The sequence below is a fragment of the Mesitornis unicolor genome, unplaced genomic scaffold (genome assembly GCF_000695765.1).
Source record: "Mesitornis unicolor isolate BGI_N332 unplaced genomic scaffold, ASM69576v1 scaffold32396, whole genome shotgun sequence".
Classification (NCBI taxonomy): domain Eukaryota; kingdom Metazoa; phylum Chordata; class Aves; order Mesitornithiformes; family Mesitornithidae; genus Mesitornis; species Mesitornis unicolor.
In genome coordinates, this window is record NW_010190891.1 from 3,859 (window position 1) to 15,650 (window position 11,792).

The window sequence follows — 11,792 nt, forward strand, 5'->3', positions numbered from 1 at the left end:
AAGAGTTTCAGCCTCTGTAACCAACAGCTTCACCCAGGGCAGGCTGACTCCTGTGTTTCCAGACATGAGGAGGTGATGTGGGGACCTCTGAGCTCCCACCACACCAACTCGGTCTTGGAGCAGCCAAAGGGGCACATCATCCAAGCTGCTAGCTGCTTGTTCAACTGTAAGCCACTGGGATAAAAGTTCACCTTGTTTTTTCTCTCCTGGGAAAGTGGCTGCAACAAGAGTCACTTTCAACAACCCTACTTGGCAAATGGGTAGGAAAGGCAGGCTGAAAATAAAGAATAAAAAAATAAGTCATCAATTCCCTCCATCCCAGAGTGAGCAGGGGGTGGCAGCATAAGGAGATGCAGCGTTCAGGAGGTGGGGATCACATTCGCATGACCTCTTCTACCCCCTGAACTACTCCACCGCTCCCTGCTGTTGAGCTTTATTTTGGATAGGTCAACCAACCACAGAGCCAGCATCTGTGGCTTGGAAAGTCCTGCCTTAATGCTGCACACAGGGTTTTTTCCTACTATTTTTTTTTCTGGATTAGGTCCTGGAACAGCAAAAAAGAAAAAAAATCTTGAGAAATGGGAAGAAATGTTAACTGTTCATTTCTGTCACCTCCAGCTGAGTAAAAATTATTAGGATTCATTAACACCTATAAAAATAGCTTCCCTCTGTGTTGCCCACCACCTGGCTATCCCTGATCTGCATGCTCTTGCAATGAACTGCGAAAGGTTTTGGCAAGGAGCAAGTACTCCACTATCCTTACTATCCCAATAGAAAGTGCATTGTTGTGACAAGATGAGATTTTTGCATGTTAGCTTGGTTTAATTTCTTTCTTTCTCCTGGATAATGTGGTGCTACCAATGTGAGCTATTTATCCCCATAGAAATGCAAAGTTTATCCGAGTTTATCCAGAAATGCTTGTAATGTTGTGCTTGGTGGGGAAGGAGGAGAAGGCCAGCAGTCTGGTGGTGGCAGGAGGAAAAGATTTCACCACCAAAGGAGGAGACAGGGTAGTTTCACCCTTAGGAAACAACCATAACCCCTTTCTTCATGAAAACAACATTACTGTGGTCATGGACGTGTCCCAGATGTCAGCAGTACAGAAGAAGAGCCTTGACTAAAGGGGGAATGGTGTCCTGAAGCCATGGCATTGGCACTGGCAGGAGCTTTGTGATTCAGTAGTGTCCTGATCCAGGAAGCCTTTTTTCATACTATTTTTGACCCCAAGCTTCTTCCCATACCCCTTTCCTCATATTTGGGGCAGCACAGGGAGGAACTAGGTTAACCTCGTTTCCATATGTATCTTCACCAGCATGCATGCTGTTTCCCTGCAAATGCTCATGCTTTTGTGGCCCCCAAAGGAGTTATTTCCCCTCCCTCAGAAAACTCAGTGCATTCCCATTTTTACAGACAGCCTCTGAGCAACCTCTGGAGGGAGTGGGAGCCACATGCCTTCAGTAGCACTGGCTGCTTCACCTGGCACCATGCTTCTCTGTTCAGGAAGGTGATGTGCACCTCTTTTAAAAACTCCAAATTCACTGGCCAGCTGGGTCAGCATTTCCAGTGAAGAACCGGAGGTTGTTCTTGGGGCTGAAATTCAGGTGAATAGTTCAAGCTCCTGCCTGACCAGTAGGAAATGTTATGCCTGCTGTCCCAGCTGGTGTTCCATCTTGGCCCTGTGTCCTCAACTGGCAAGAGAAGGCAATATGGGAGAAGCCCAAGACAGCAATAACAGCAGCAGTGGTTTTTTGTTTCAGAAGCCATAGTGTAAGAGCAGTTGTGTTAATATATTGTGACCGGGGTAGTTCCCGTTTGCCCCATTGACATGAGACATGGTGGGAGGACCATGACTGAAGTGCCTTTGACTCCATCGTTTGTAAGTGTTAGGCCTTGTTTGGAGCAAAATGTGCTCCGAGAGTGAGATGGCTAAAGCACGACTAGTTCATAAAAAACATGGCTTGCGGTGAGTCACTGCTGGCAGCTGGGAACATGTGTTGGTCAGCACTTGGCAGGCAAAGCCTTAACCAAACTGCTTTCCTAGAGTTCAGCTGAAGAGTTTATTATTAGCGGCCTTCTTACTGAAGCCTGTAGTTTGGTTCAAGGAAGGAAGAGATCTGTGGAGGGAGGGAGGGAGGGAGGCATTCTCCAACAACTCTCATTTTGGGGAAGCAGCTTTTGAAAAGAGGACTGAATACGTGCTGTCCTGTCCACTTCCACTTTTTCTGAATCTTTCTGTCCCTCCTCCTCAGATAGGCTAATTTCAGAGCATTTATCATGCTACTTTAGTTTTTAGCCAGTAGAACATTGCCAATGGTCATATTAAGCCAAACATACTAAGCATAACACACTAATGTATTAAATAACAATGAATACAGATGCAGACAGCTCCAAGATGCTAGGAAAATGTACACCGGCATTTTGTCTTTTTTGAGCTTGGGACAAATATGCTGCAGGGGGCTGGGGAGGCTGAGGAAAGTGCTCTTTCCAGCTGACTGATGCTGTTTACTTCTTCTCAATGGATGCTACAGATGTGCAGGGACGCTGCCAGAAGTGTGCTCAGCTGCAATGCCTCTGGATTGCTACAGTGAGAAAGCACGTGAGGAAGCGTGTTTCGTATCACCGTTACTTCATCATCAGTCACTGCTCAGGCTGCTTTGAAGTTACCTACTCCAGATAACAAGCTGTGCATCTCCACTGGTTTTCCTCTCCCACATTGCCACCAATGTTAACTCTTTTGTCAATTGGTATCATTGGTTTGCACCACCCCACGCACACCATGGTTTGGGAAAGAACGAATAAGGAAAGGGCAAAACTTGCTTTTCAATATTACACACTTCTGGGATACTAAATCTCAGGCTTGAGAGCTCAGACTAAGATAGCAGGATGGAATCTCCTTATGGTAGGGTTTCAACTCTCCTTGGAGATTAGGGCTCCGAGCATAGCCTCAGGCAAGGGAATTGAGGGGAACTAATAGACTCTGAAGTGGCAGATCTGATCTTCCTCACTTGTGGCATTCATATAGAAATCATTATGAATTTTGTTGCTTTGTTTTAATGTTTTAGAACTTAAAACCTGCACTTCACTGAATAGACTATTTAATATAGAAATTTCAATGTGAAGTTATTCATTGCATAGTTTCAAGCTACAGTACAATACGGAACAACTGAAAGAAAAGGAGATGGTCTTTGAACAGTTGCAAAGCACATTCGTAATGTTTTAGAAAACAAGCTTTGAAGAAATGAGCAGAAAGCCTTGCTGATGAAGAGAAACCTCCCAAGGAATCAAAAGATAGGGCCAGTACGCTAGATAAGAAGATGACTAAACAGCTTGTGTAAGATAATTACCCTTTGTCCTTAGCAAACACAGCCAGAATTGGAGGCTGTAAGCCTCCAATTGCTATGAACCTACTACTATGGTCCTCCATAATAGGACCCCTCTGAGTCACACCCATGCTCTAGTTCATGAGTTAGGATCCTCCCTACCTTCACCTTCCTGCTCCCATGCCACTGCCTGAGCCATCAGTAGGGGTCAGTCCCTCATGTCCCTGGATATCTCCAGTGATGCACCAAAGCACTGGTCCTCTGGTCTTCCCCACACCCTGTAGGTCAGCAGCTGACAGGAAGGGAGGGATAAAAATTACTTTAGGACCCCCTCAAGTAAGGTAGGTACTTTTTTAAAGTACCTTCCTTAGGGTATGCAAGAGATGACTAGGTCAGGATGTCTCTTCTGTGTGGTTATGACAATCTAGCTCCTTAAGCATCACTCCAGGTATGAGAATTAAACCTAGGAATTTCTGGACTAGAAATAGATGAACCATCTTGCTATACAGTAATGAAATCTGCTATAGTAAAAAGAGGTGAAGGGGAAAAAAACCTGCTTTAAAAACATATTTGCAAAATATGGATTTTTTTTTCCCTGATGAGTGGCTTGGAAGCAGCTGAACTAGATCCATTTAATAACTGTTGTCTCCCTATATGTTGTTTATAGTATGTATATAGTGAAAAACTATATATTATTTTTTCACCTTTGATCAGATACAACTAGGGAGTTTCAGGAGTGTAACAATTGATAAAAGCCTTACAAATGGTTTATAGTGAAAAATGAAAACTTTGACATAGAAAACTTTTTCAGATAAGTGTTTAAAAATACATTTTTTTCTCTCTATAAACAACAGTTCAAACATGATAATGGTAAAACTTATGGCTTGGAATTTTATGCTAGTTCAGGAGTAGTATTTATTCATTAGCACTGCACAGATGCAATAATATTAATCCTTATCTCTGGATAAATCCAGGCCATTGTTCACATCTATAATAACATGCACAAAAAAAATGTCTGGCATCAGTCTGGTGGTGTGCTATATCCACACAAACCTTAAGCCCCTAACAAAAAAGAAATAAATTCTAAGCTTTAGGAATTTGTCAACTTTTCTTTATGGTTTGTAAATGGCCAGTGAGGGATTTCAGGTGCCACAAGCCACATCCCTCCCTGGGCATTCTTTCACATGTGTGCCTGCAGCGTTTAATCATATGGCTTAATAAAAAGTCACTGGGTCACTGATACTCACAAAGCCAGACGAAAGTCAGGCACGTTTCTTCCAGTTCACTGATCTGGCCGAATTGATCAGATGAGGATTTTGTCTGTGTGCGTCCTGGGCTAATTAAGTCCACCCTGAATGGACCTGTGTGGCTGTTCATTTTAGGTCAAGAGATTTCATTAGGAGCGACCCTTTTAATTGCCATTGCCAGTAAGGTGGAAGGGGGCTGAGCCTTCCCTCTCCTGGGGTGAGGCCTAAGCAGCGGGGAGAGCCCAGCACGTTTGAAGGTCCTGAGTTTGTGTTGGGGCTTCAGTCCCATGCATCAGGAGCTGTGTGCAGAGGACCTGACTGAGGGTTTGTTTTTCTTTTCTTTTCCAGTACATACTCAGAGTGCTGGGGCAGTTGGCAGGGAATTGGAGTCTCAATAAATAAATAAACACTGATGCGTGTGCAGTATTGCCATTGCAGAGGAATGTCAAGGGGCTTACGAGCTGTCAAGGTGCCTGTGTTCCACCAGCGTGTCCCTCCTCTGTCAGTAGGTTCTGTCTCTTGTGATGTAAACAACATGGGTGATAAATGGATTATTGCTGATACTTCCAAACCACGAATTTAAAACCACCAATCTTCCTAAAGATGGAAAATCATTTCTGCGCCCTGATAAATCCATCAGTGTCAGGCAGTAATAGTGAGATCCAAAATGCTATCAGGTTTGTGCGTCCTGTGCTAACTTACTCAGGAGCTGTAGGAGTCATTCAGGTCTATGGGTTTGGAGCTGCCCTTCTCCAACCTGTCCTGCTGTGCCTGGCTAATCCAAACCCATAAAGAGGCCTTTTAGAAATGCCGTAGGGACTAAAGTCATTCCAGCTGTGTGCTTTTATGTAGGCAATCTATTTTCTCTTAGTTACGGTTTTTTTCCTATCTAGTACAATTAAAATTCTTGACATGTTTCTTCATATATTGCATTTGCAGGCTTGGAGCAATACCTGTTTGGCCAATCTCTGTATTTTACAGTGATGGGTTGAAAAGCGTGTGGTCACTATTATGTGTGAATTTTGCTTTCTATTTTTCATTAGAGCTATAAAATAGGTGTGTGGGCTGAATGGCATGTTGTATTTATGAATGGAATGCAAAACATTTGCCACACTGTAAGCAACACTGGGGGACTTTGTGTTTATTTCCCTGTAAACTAGCTGAACAAATAACGATGTTTGGTAACATCAGCTTGCTGTCAAAACACCTAGGCTGCATTATGGGCTCTTCAACTTCGTAACAAAATTACCTGTGAAAGTAATGTCTTGGAAAGAAAGTAAGCATTGTGTTCTCAGCACTTGGTACCTTTCTGTTTCCACGCAAAGTAGTAACACAGGAAAACTGTGGGAGAAATAGAACTTTCAGGTAAGAGTCCATCACAAGAAGGAAATAAAAATAGCTGGAAATACCTGCTAGTGGACTCTCCCAGCACTGCTGTGGGATTGTAGCACACACCAGCATTATCCTGAGCTCTTCTTAAGCTTTATCCAAAATGCAAGTCTGCATCTGGAGCCAGCTGCTCCCATACTCTGCTCTTTACTGCGTGCTGTTAACTATAAGGTTGCAAGTGCCCCAATGTGTTTAATTGATCTTTGGCTTTTCTGTACTGACTTCAGAGTCATTCCCCAGCAGAAAACTGCTGTGCTGTGCTTACTGTCAGTGACACAGACACACTGATATCTCGTTACAAAGGTGGTGCTGTTTTCCCATGAGGATATGTTGTTAGATATTTCTAACACGTGCAAATAAAACATATGTCATGTGCTGCTTACATTGGTATCCTAGATTCCTTGTACTTCTTGGGAATTTCCTCCAAGCGTCCTGAAGCTCTAACACCCACATTAAGTAACATGGCAGAGGTGATATCCCCGCACCTGGTTCTGCAGAGCACTGAGCCCTTTGCAAATATTACTCAGCATCCTCTTGGGTCAGGCCTCTGAACGTGCAGTTGCATGAAGCAGTGCTGCTGCCATTACTGTGTCAGCAATTTTTGAACAACAAATACACTAACAGTGAAGAGCTGTGCGTTTTAATTAGTAGCTGCCAAGACAAAGAGTTGGTACAAGTTCGCTTGACAGACGTGCTGACAGACACATGCTCTGCCTCATACAATGAACCCCCAACTGTCAGATTAGGAAGACTCTCTGCCTTTGGCCGCCTTGCTCAAAAGCTGCTGTAGTCATTCCTGCACAGTTGTGTCTCCTGCTGTCCTCTTCAGCAGCATCCCAGGGAAGGGGAAAGACCAGATTAAATTTTTAGTATGGCGTTTTGTCTGCTGAACTCTCAGAAGTGTTAGAATGAAAGTGCCATGATGTTTTGATGCAAGATGTCGTTTAATAATACATCAAGTTTCCCTACCTCTGCCTGGCTGGTGCCCAGTTTTCAACGCTCTGCTGTGAAGGAGGTGAGAAACCTCACCAGCTTGGCCCAGACCCAAACTCAGACCTGGACCCAGACCCAATGGTCTCTGCTGTCCCCCACCATCACACTCAGCAGCCCTGAGCCCAACCAGTGTCTTGGCACAGGTGGCACCATGAATGCAGTGCATCACGTTACACGTGGTAAATTTCTTGATGATTTTCAGAAAGAAAATTTTACACCTGAAGATTGACTTCCATATGAAATCTGAAAACAGGGCTTAGGGTGGGAGTCATTTCACCTGCTTTTAGGGAGTGTAGACATCTCCCTTTTTAAAGACACCCATCCTTAAAATGGCAGTAGCAAAGAGAGGCTAATGTTGTGTGATGGAACTTCCATGCTGAGCAACAGCATCACGTTGCTGGTCATTTTGAGTTATTACATAGAGATCTTCAACTCCATATCTCTGTATTATGTCCTATATAAGTGCTGGGGAAGGCATATAAATGCCTAAAGAAGCCTGTAAGAAAGAATAGTAACAGGGATAGCACAAATAAAGAATCTATAAGTATTCTAGTCTGGTTTTGCCTGTTGCAAACACTAATGAGGAACGATGTGTTCCTTTGGTAAGTCAAAACCAAGCCCCACTGTGCTGCAGTACAACGGATTAGCCAAAGGAAAGCTGGAATAAAATTTTATCCAGTCTCGATCAACCTTCTGCATATGAGGAAACCTAAATACACAATCAAGAGTCAAGAAATTTCCATTTGTCCTGGTTCAGCCTGGGTTAAGTGAGTGGGCTGAGACTGTGGAAAGCAGATAGGGGTTGAGAGGGAGGCATGAGCAGGAAGGAGTCTTGCTTGGTGCCCGGAGCCGGCATGGACAAGCATTGCGCAACGGGAGTGTGGAGAAGTTCATGTCCTGCAGATACTCTTCAGCTCGGTCAGGAATGCATCTGGAAAATCCACCCAGCCAGAGAGAGAGATTGATGCCTTAAATAAATAAAACGTGAATGTGTTTTTTCATGGTTCAGCTTATGACTCTTAATAGAGGCAGCTGGAGGTTTTGTAAGTGCAAGACACAGGGATCCACTTGTCTTCAGCCCAGCTGAGGCTTGTAAGGAGATTTTCTGTTAAAAGTCTCATGCAGACATTCAGGCCTAGGGTAACAGGACTTCATCCCATGAAGATACAGGGCAGATTGGTTTTCTTTTAGGGATGTCTGGGCACTAAGATCTGCTTCACAGGGTTTCACTGCATATCTTTCAAAACCTGTGATTTTAGAAGATTGGAAGATGCTAATTGATTTGCATTATGTAGCATGTGTCTGTCTGCTTGGTACCAATTGCCCAGGATTGGATTCTACTGAGTTTTATATTCTTAATTAGTCCAGGAATGGGCATGGATGCTTTTACTTGTCAGGCCTGTTAAGGTCAATATACCTTACATTCAGTAGTGCTCAATGGCAGAAAAAATAATTGCTTTTTGTTTTGCTAAGAGATTAAGGTAGGATTTCGGACCACCTGTGTATATAGTGACAACTGGTAGCTGAAAGATTCCTTACATAAATTTCTGCTTTATCATATGATGGAGGACAGTTTGGTTACAAAAATAATAATACATAGAGCCAAGGGATATTTTTCATCCTTCCTCCCTTATCCCAAGAAGTTAATTTCTTCAGGTGGAAATACGGCATAGTATGTATGCCCCACCTAACTGTTGATTTCATTTTAAATCTGACCCGTAAGACTCAAGTTTGGAGTGGGAGAGCTCTTGTCCTTAATTAACATTTTGAACAGTCTGAAGCCAGAATAATCCAAACAGCCACCGTCAAGTTTTCAACATAGCATCTGTGCACAGCTAAATTCATTTGTCCCCAGAAGCTATTTCATGTCACTGCTTGTGTGTGCAGATGTTAATATTAAAACCTTTGTGTTCCATTTCATATTAATACATCCAAACTGGATTTGGGTCAGTGTGTTGGACAACTTAACAGCATGACTTCAAATATACAAAAACCAGATTCATGGACTAGATTGCATGTAGGTTCCATCTGGAAATTTGTGCTCCAAACGTGTTCCTGGGTGTATTGTTCTCCAGGTCTGGAAAGCCAAAAATCTGAGAGGTGGTTCTTGTCCTCACTCTGTTGCAAGTCCCCAGTCACAAGTCCTCTTGCTACTTCAAACAGGACAACTAATCATTGCTCCATAACTTACTTGTCTCCTTAAGAAAATAGGTTTCTCCTTGATTAATGATACTGCATCTTTAACCTCTTTTACAAATTTATAAAAAATTACCACGTGCATATTTCAGTGTTATGCAAAATTTCTTTACTAAGTACCCCACAGGAAGCAGCAAAGACAAGAACTGGAGAATATGCAGCGTGGCCCAGTTTTAAGGGAAAGCAAACAAACCAACATCTGGTTCTTCTGCTCATTACTGAGGAGCTGAAAAAGCTTCTCAAAATATTGAAAACTTTAAAACCGGTGCCTTTTGACATAGTTGGTCAAAGTTAGGTAAAATTAGGAGAAAGCTTTGAGGTGTCAAAGTAAAGAGATTGGTGTGTGTGAGGGTCTGAATCAGGTGAGATACTGCAGGAGGAGGAGGAGTAGGTATGTCTTTGTTGTCTCTTTTTTAGGTCATCAAACAAAACCAAAGTAAAGGTCATTTTTCAGAGACCCATGATTCAACCCCTCTTTGCTCCATCCCTGCTGATCCCAGATCAGACACGTCCTTTCTGCAGGATCCAAATCGGCATATGAAGTCACATCTCTGGAAGATCCCTCTGTTTTGTGTGGTGTCCACAGTTCAAGTTTTAGTTCATTGAGGTGCAGAAAAACAATGTGCTTTGTGTAGATGTTGGTCTGTGGTGCTGTAAGGAACCCCATGTTCTGCTTTTTTTTTCCAAGAGGTAGCAAGAGCAAAGCAGAGGTGGCTCCTGTCCTTTTTCTGTTTAGCAGGAAGTCTGTCCCTTATTCCTCACATTCCCTCTGCCCATATGGGTTACGTCTGGAGTAGTCCACCAGAAGGTAAAAAGTACATCTCAGATTCAGGCTCTGTACTGAGCCCACCAAGAGGACACGTCAGGAAAATTTGGTAGCTGCAGGAAATGCCTGCCATTGTCAGAGGGCAATTGGCACCCCATAAACCCCATAAACTTCACAGCTCACCTCTTGCTTCAGCAAAGCTTGACTCTGGGCCAGGAACAGATGAAGAGACGGCATGAGTTTTAACCCCTTTGCCCAGCGTGTTCCTGCTGTGCATGCTGACATGCAGGATGGGAGGGTGTTAGCTGAGGCCCACCTTTGCAGCATTAGCCACATCTGTTCCTCTACTGCAGCTCTGCATCCTGACTCCTGAGAAACTCATATTCTTGGCAAGCTTTATGAAATGCAGCATGATGGAGCTGTTTTAATTCTCAGTCGTCTATGTAAGAGGTTACTGTAAGAGATTCTGTGCTTTAATGAAGAGAAATGGAGCTGTGTTCTCCACAACAAGCCCTTTTTATTACACTTGGTTTGAATAGCAATGGAGCTTCTAATCATGTCTCCAATGGGAAGAAGTCCTCTTGTGAAAGCCTTTTATTTACTGCAGATAATGAATTTTCACATGCATGAAGCCAGATTACCAAAAAGACCCCATAAAATAACCAAAAGAGCTACCAAGAATACCTATATGTTCAGTGGGTGCCCACAGTGGCCTAGAAAAGATTAAGTGGAAGTGTCTTTGTGAAAGGGAACAGAAGAGCTGACTGTGAAATTAAAATGCATCTCATGTCAAAGGAATACTTACGTCACTATAGGACTCTTCATTTTGAGCTTGCTGATTGCGCTGGTGTGGCGCTATAATTTTAATTTTATTTTTCTCCCTTCTGGGAGTTTTCTAAAACAGTGTTTTAGAAAGAAAAATAAATAACATCTAATGTCTTTTCAGTTGTTCTTCTGGGAAGACTTGTGGTAAGCTGAAAGAAAATACTTGGTGAAGGTGTGAATGGGAGACATTTCCAGGGTGGGTGTGTTTTGAGGTTTCTTTGGGTTTTTATAATACTCTACTCCTATGTCTTTTTTGTTTTTAAATAGTTTTCATGTGCTTTTAATACAGTGGAAACTGAATTAAGAAACTCCTCCTTATTCCGCCAGTCACAGGAGCTTTGCAGAGTGATGTGCTATAGGACTATCGCCGCCTTTGCAGGTGCACCTTTTGGACACAAAAATCACAGTTCCCAGCAGGGACCAAGGGTAGTGCTGTGCTCATTATGGTCTCATGAGGAATATTCTCTTTTCCCCAAACACCTTCAGTTTGGAGATCACATAGCTTGCTCCGCTTCTCTCCTACACTGAGCAACACCACCTCACATCACAGGTAGGACTTGTTCCTAAAGCATTCTGCTGCAAAAAGTGAAAAACCAACACCTAGAGGCAAATCAGTACTTGGGGGAGTGGGTGGCATGTTTGCACAACTTCCCTCAAGCAGTTTTAAACAATATACTCACACTCATGCAGAGCTGATGTATTTTATGGAAGACTGTCTCTTGTCCGATGGAGATACATTGCATTCACTCAGCCACCAAAACTAAGCAGTCAAGGACATGACTGCTTTTTGGCACTGAAGTTAATAAAGCTGCATGAGGTCAGCGGGGTTTTTCCTCCTGCCCCATGCTGGAAGCGCAGTGCTGAGAGCAGCAAAAAACAGAGAACCAGTCTGCAAGGAGACAGAGACGCTCTGCGGCTGCGGGGAGGCTTGGGCCTCGGCAGCTGCGTGGCAAAACCACACAGAGCCGACAGGGATCAACAGGGAGAGGGTTGGCCCAAAGCTCAGCCAAGGGACTCCATTGCAATAGTTTGCCTACATTTGGATGCCGTTCAGCA

General features: G+C 43.4%; 1 protein-coding gene across 1 annotated transcript in view; it reads left to right on the forward strand.

Moving 5' to 3' along the window:
- The window catches only part of COLEC12 (collectin sub-family member 12), an 81,482-nt gene that overhangs the window by 771 nt on the left and 68,919 nt on the right, over window positions 1–11,792 (forward strand). Inside the window, exon 2 of the mRNA XM_010186564.1 lies at window positions 10,858–10,948. The gene's annotated coding sequence lies outside the window, so the exon portion shown is untranslated. The remainder of the gene's footprint in view (window positions 1–10,857; window positions 10,949–11,792) is intronic.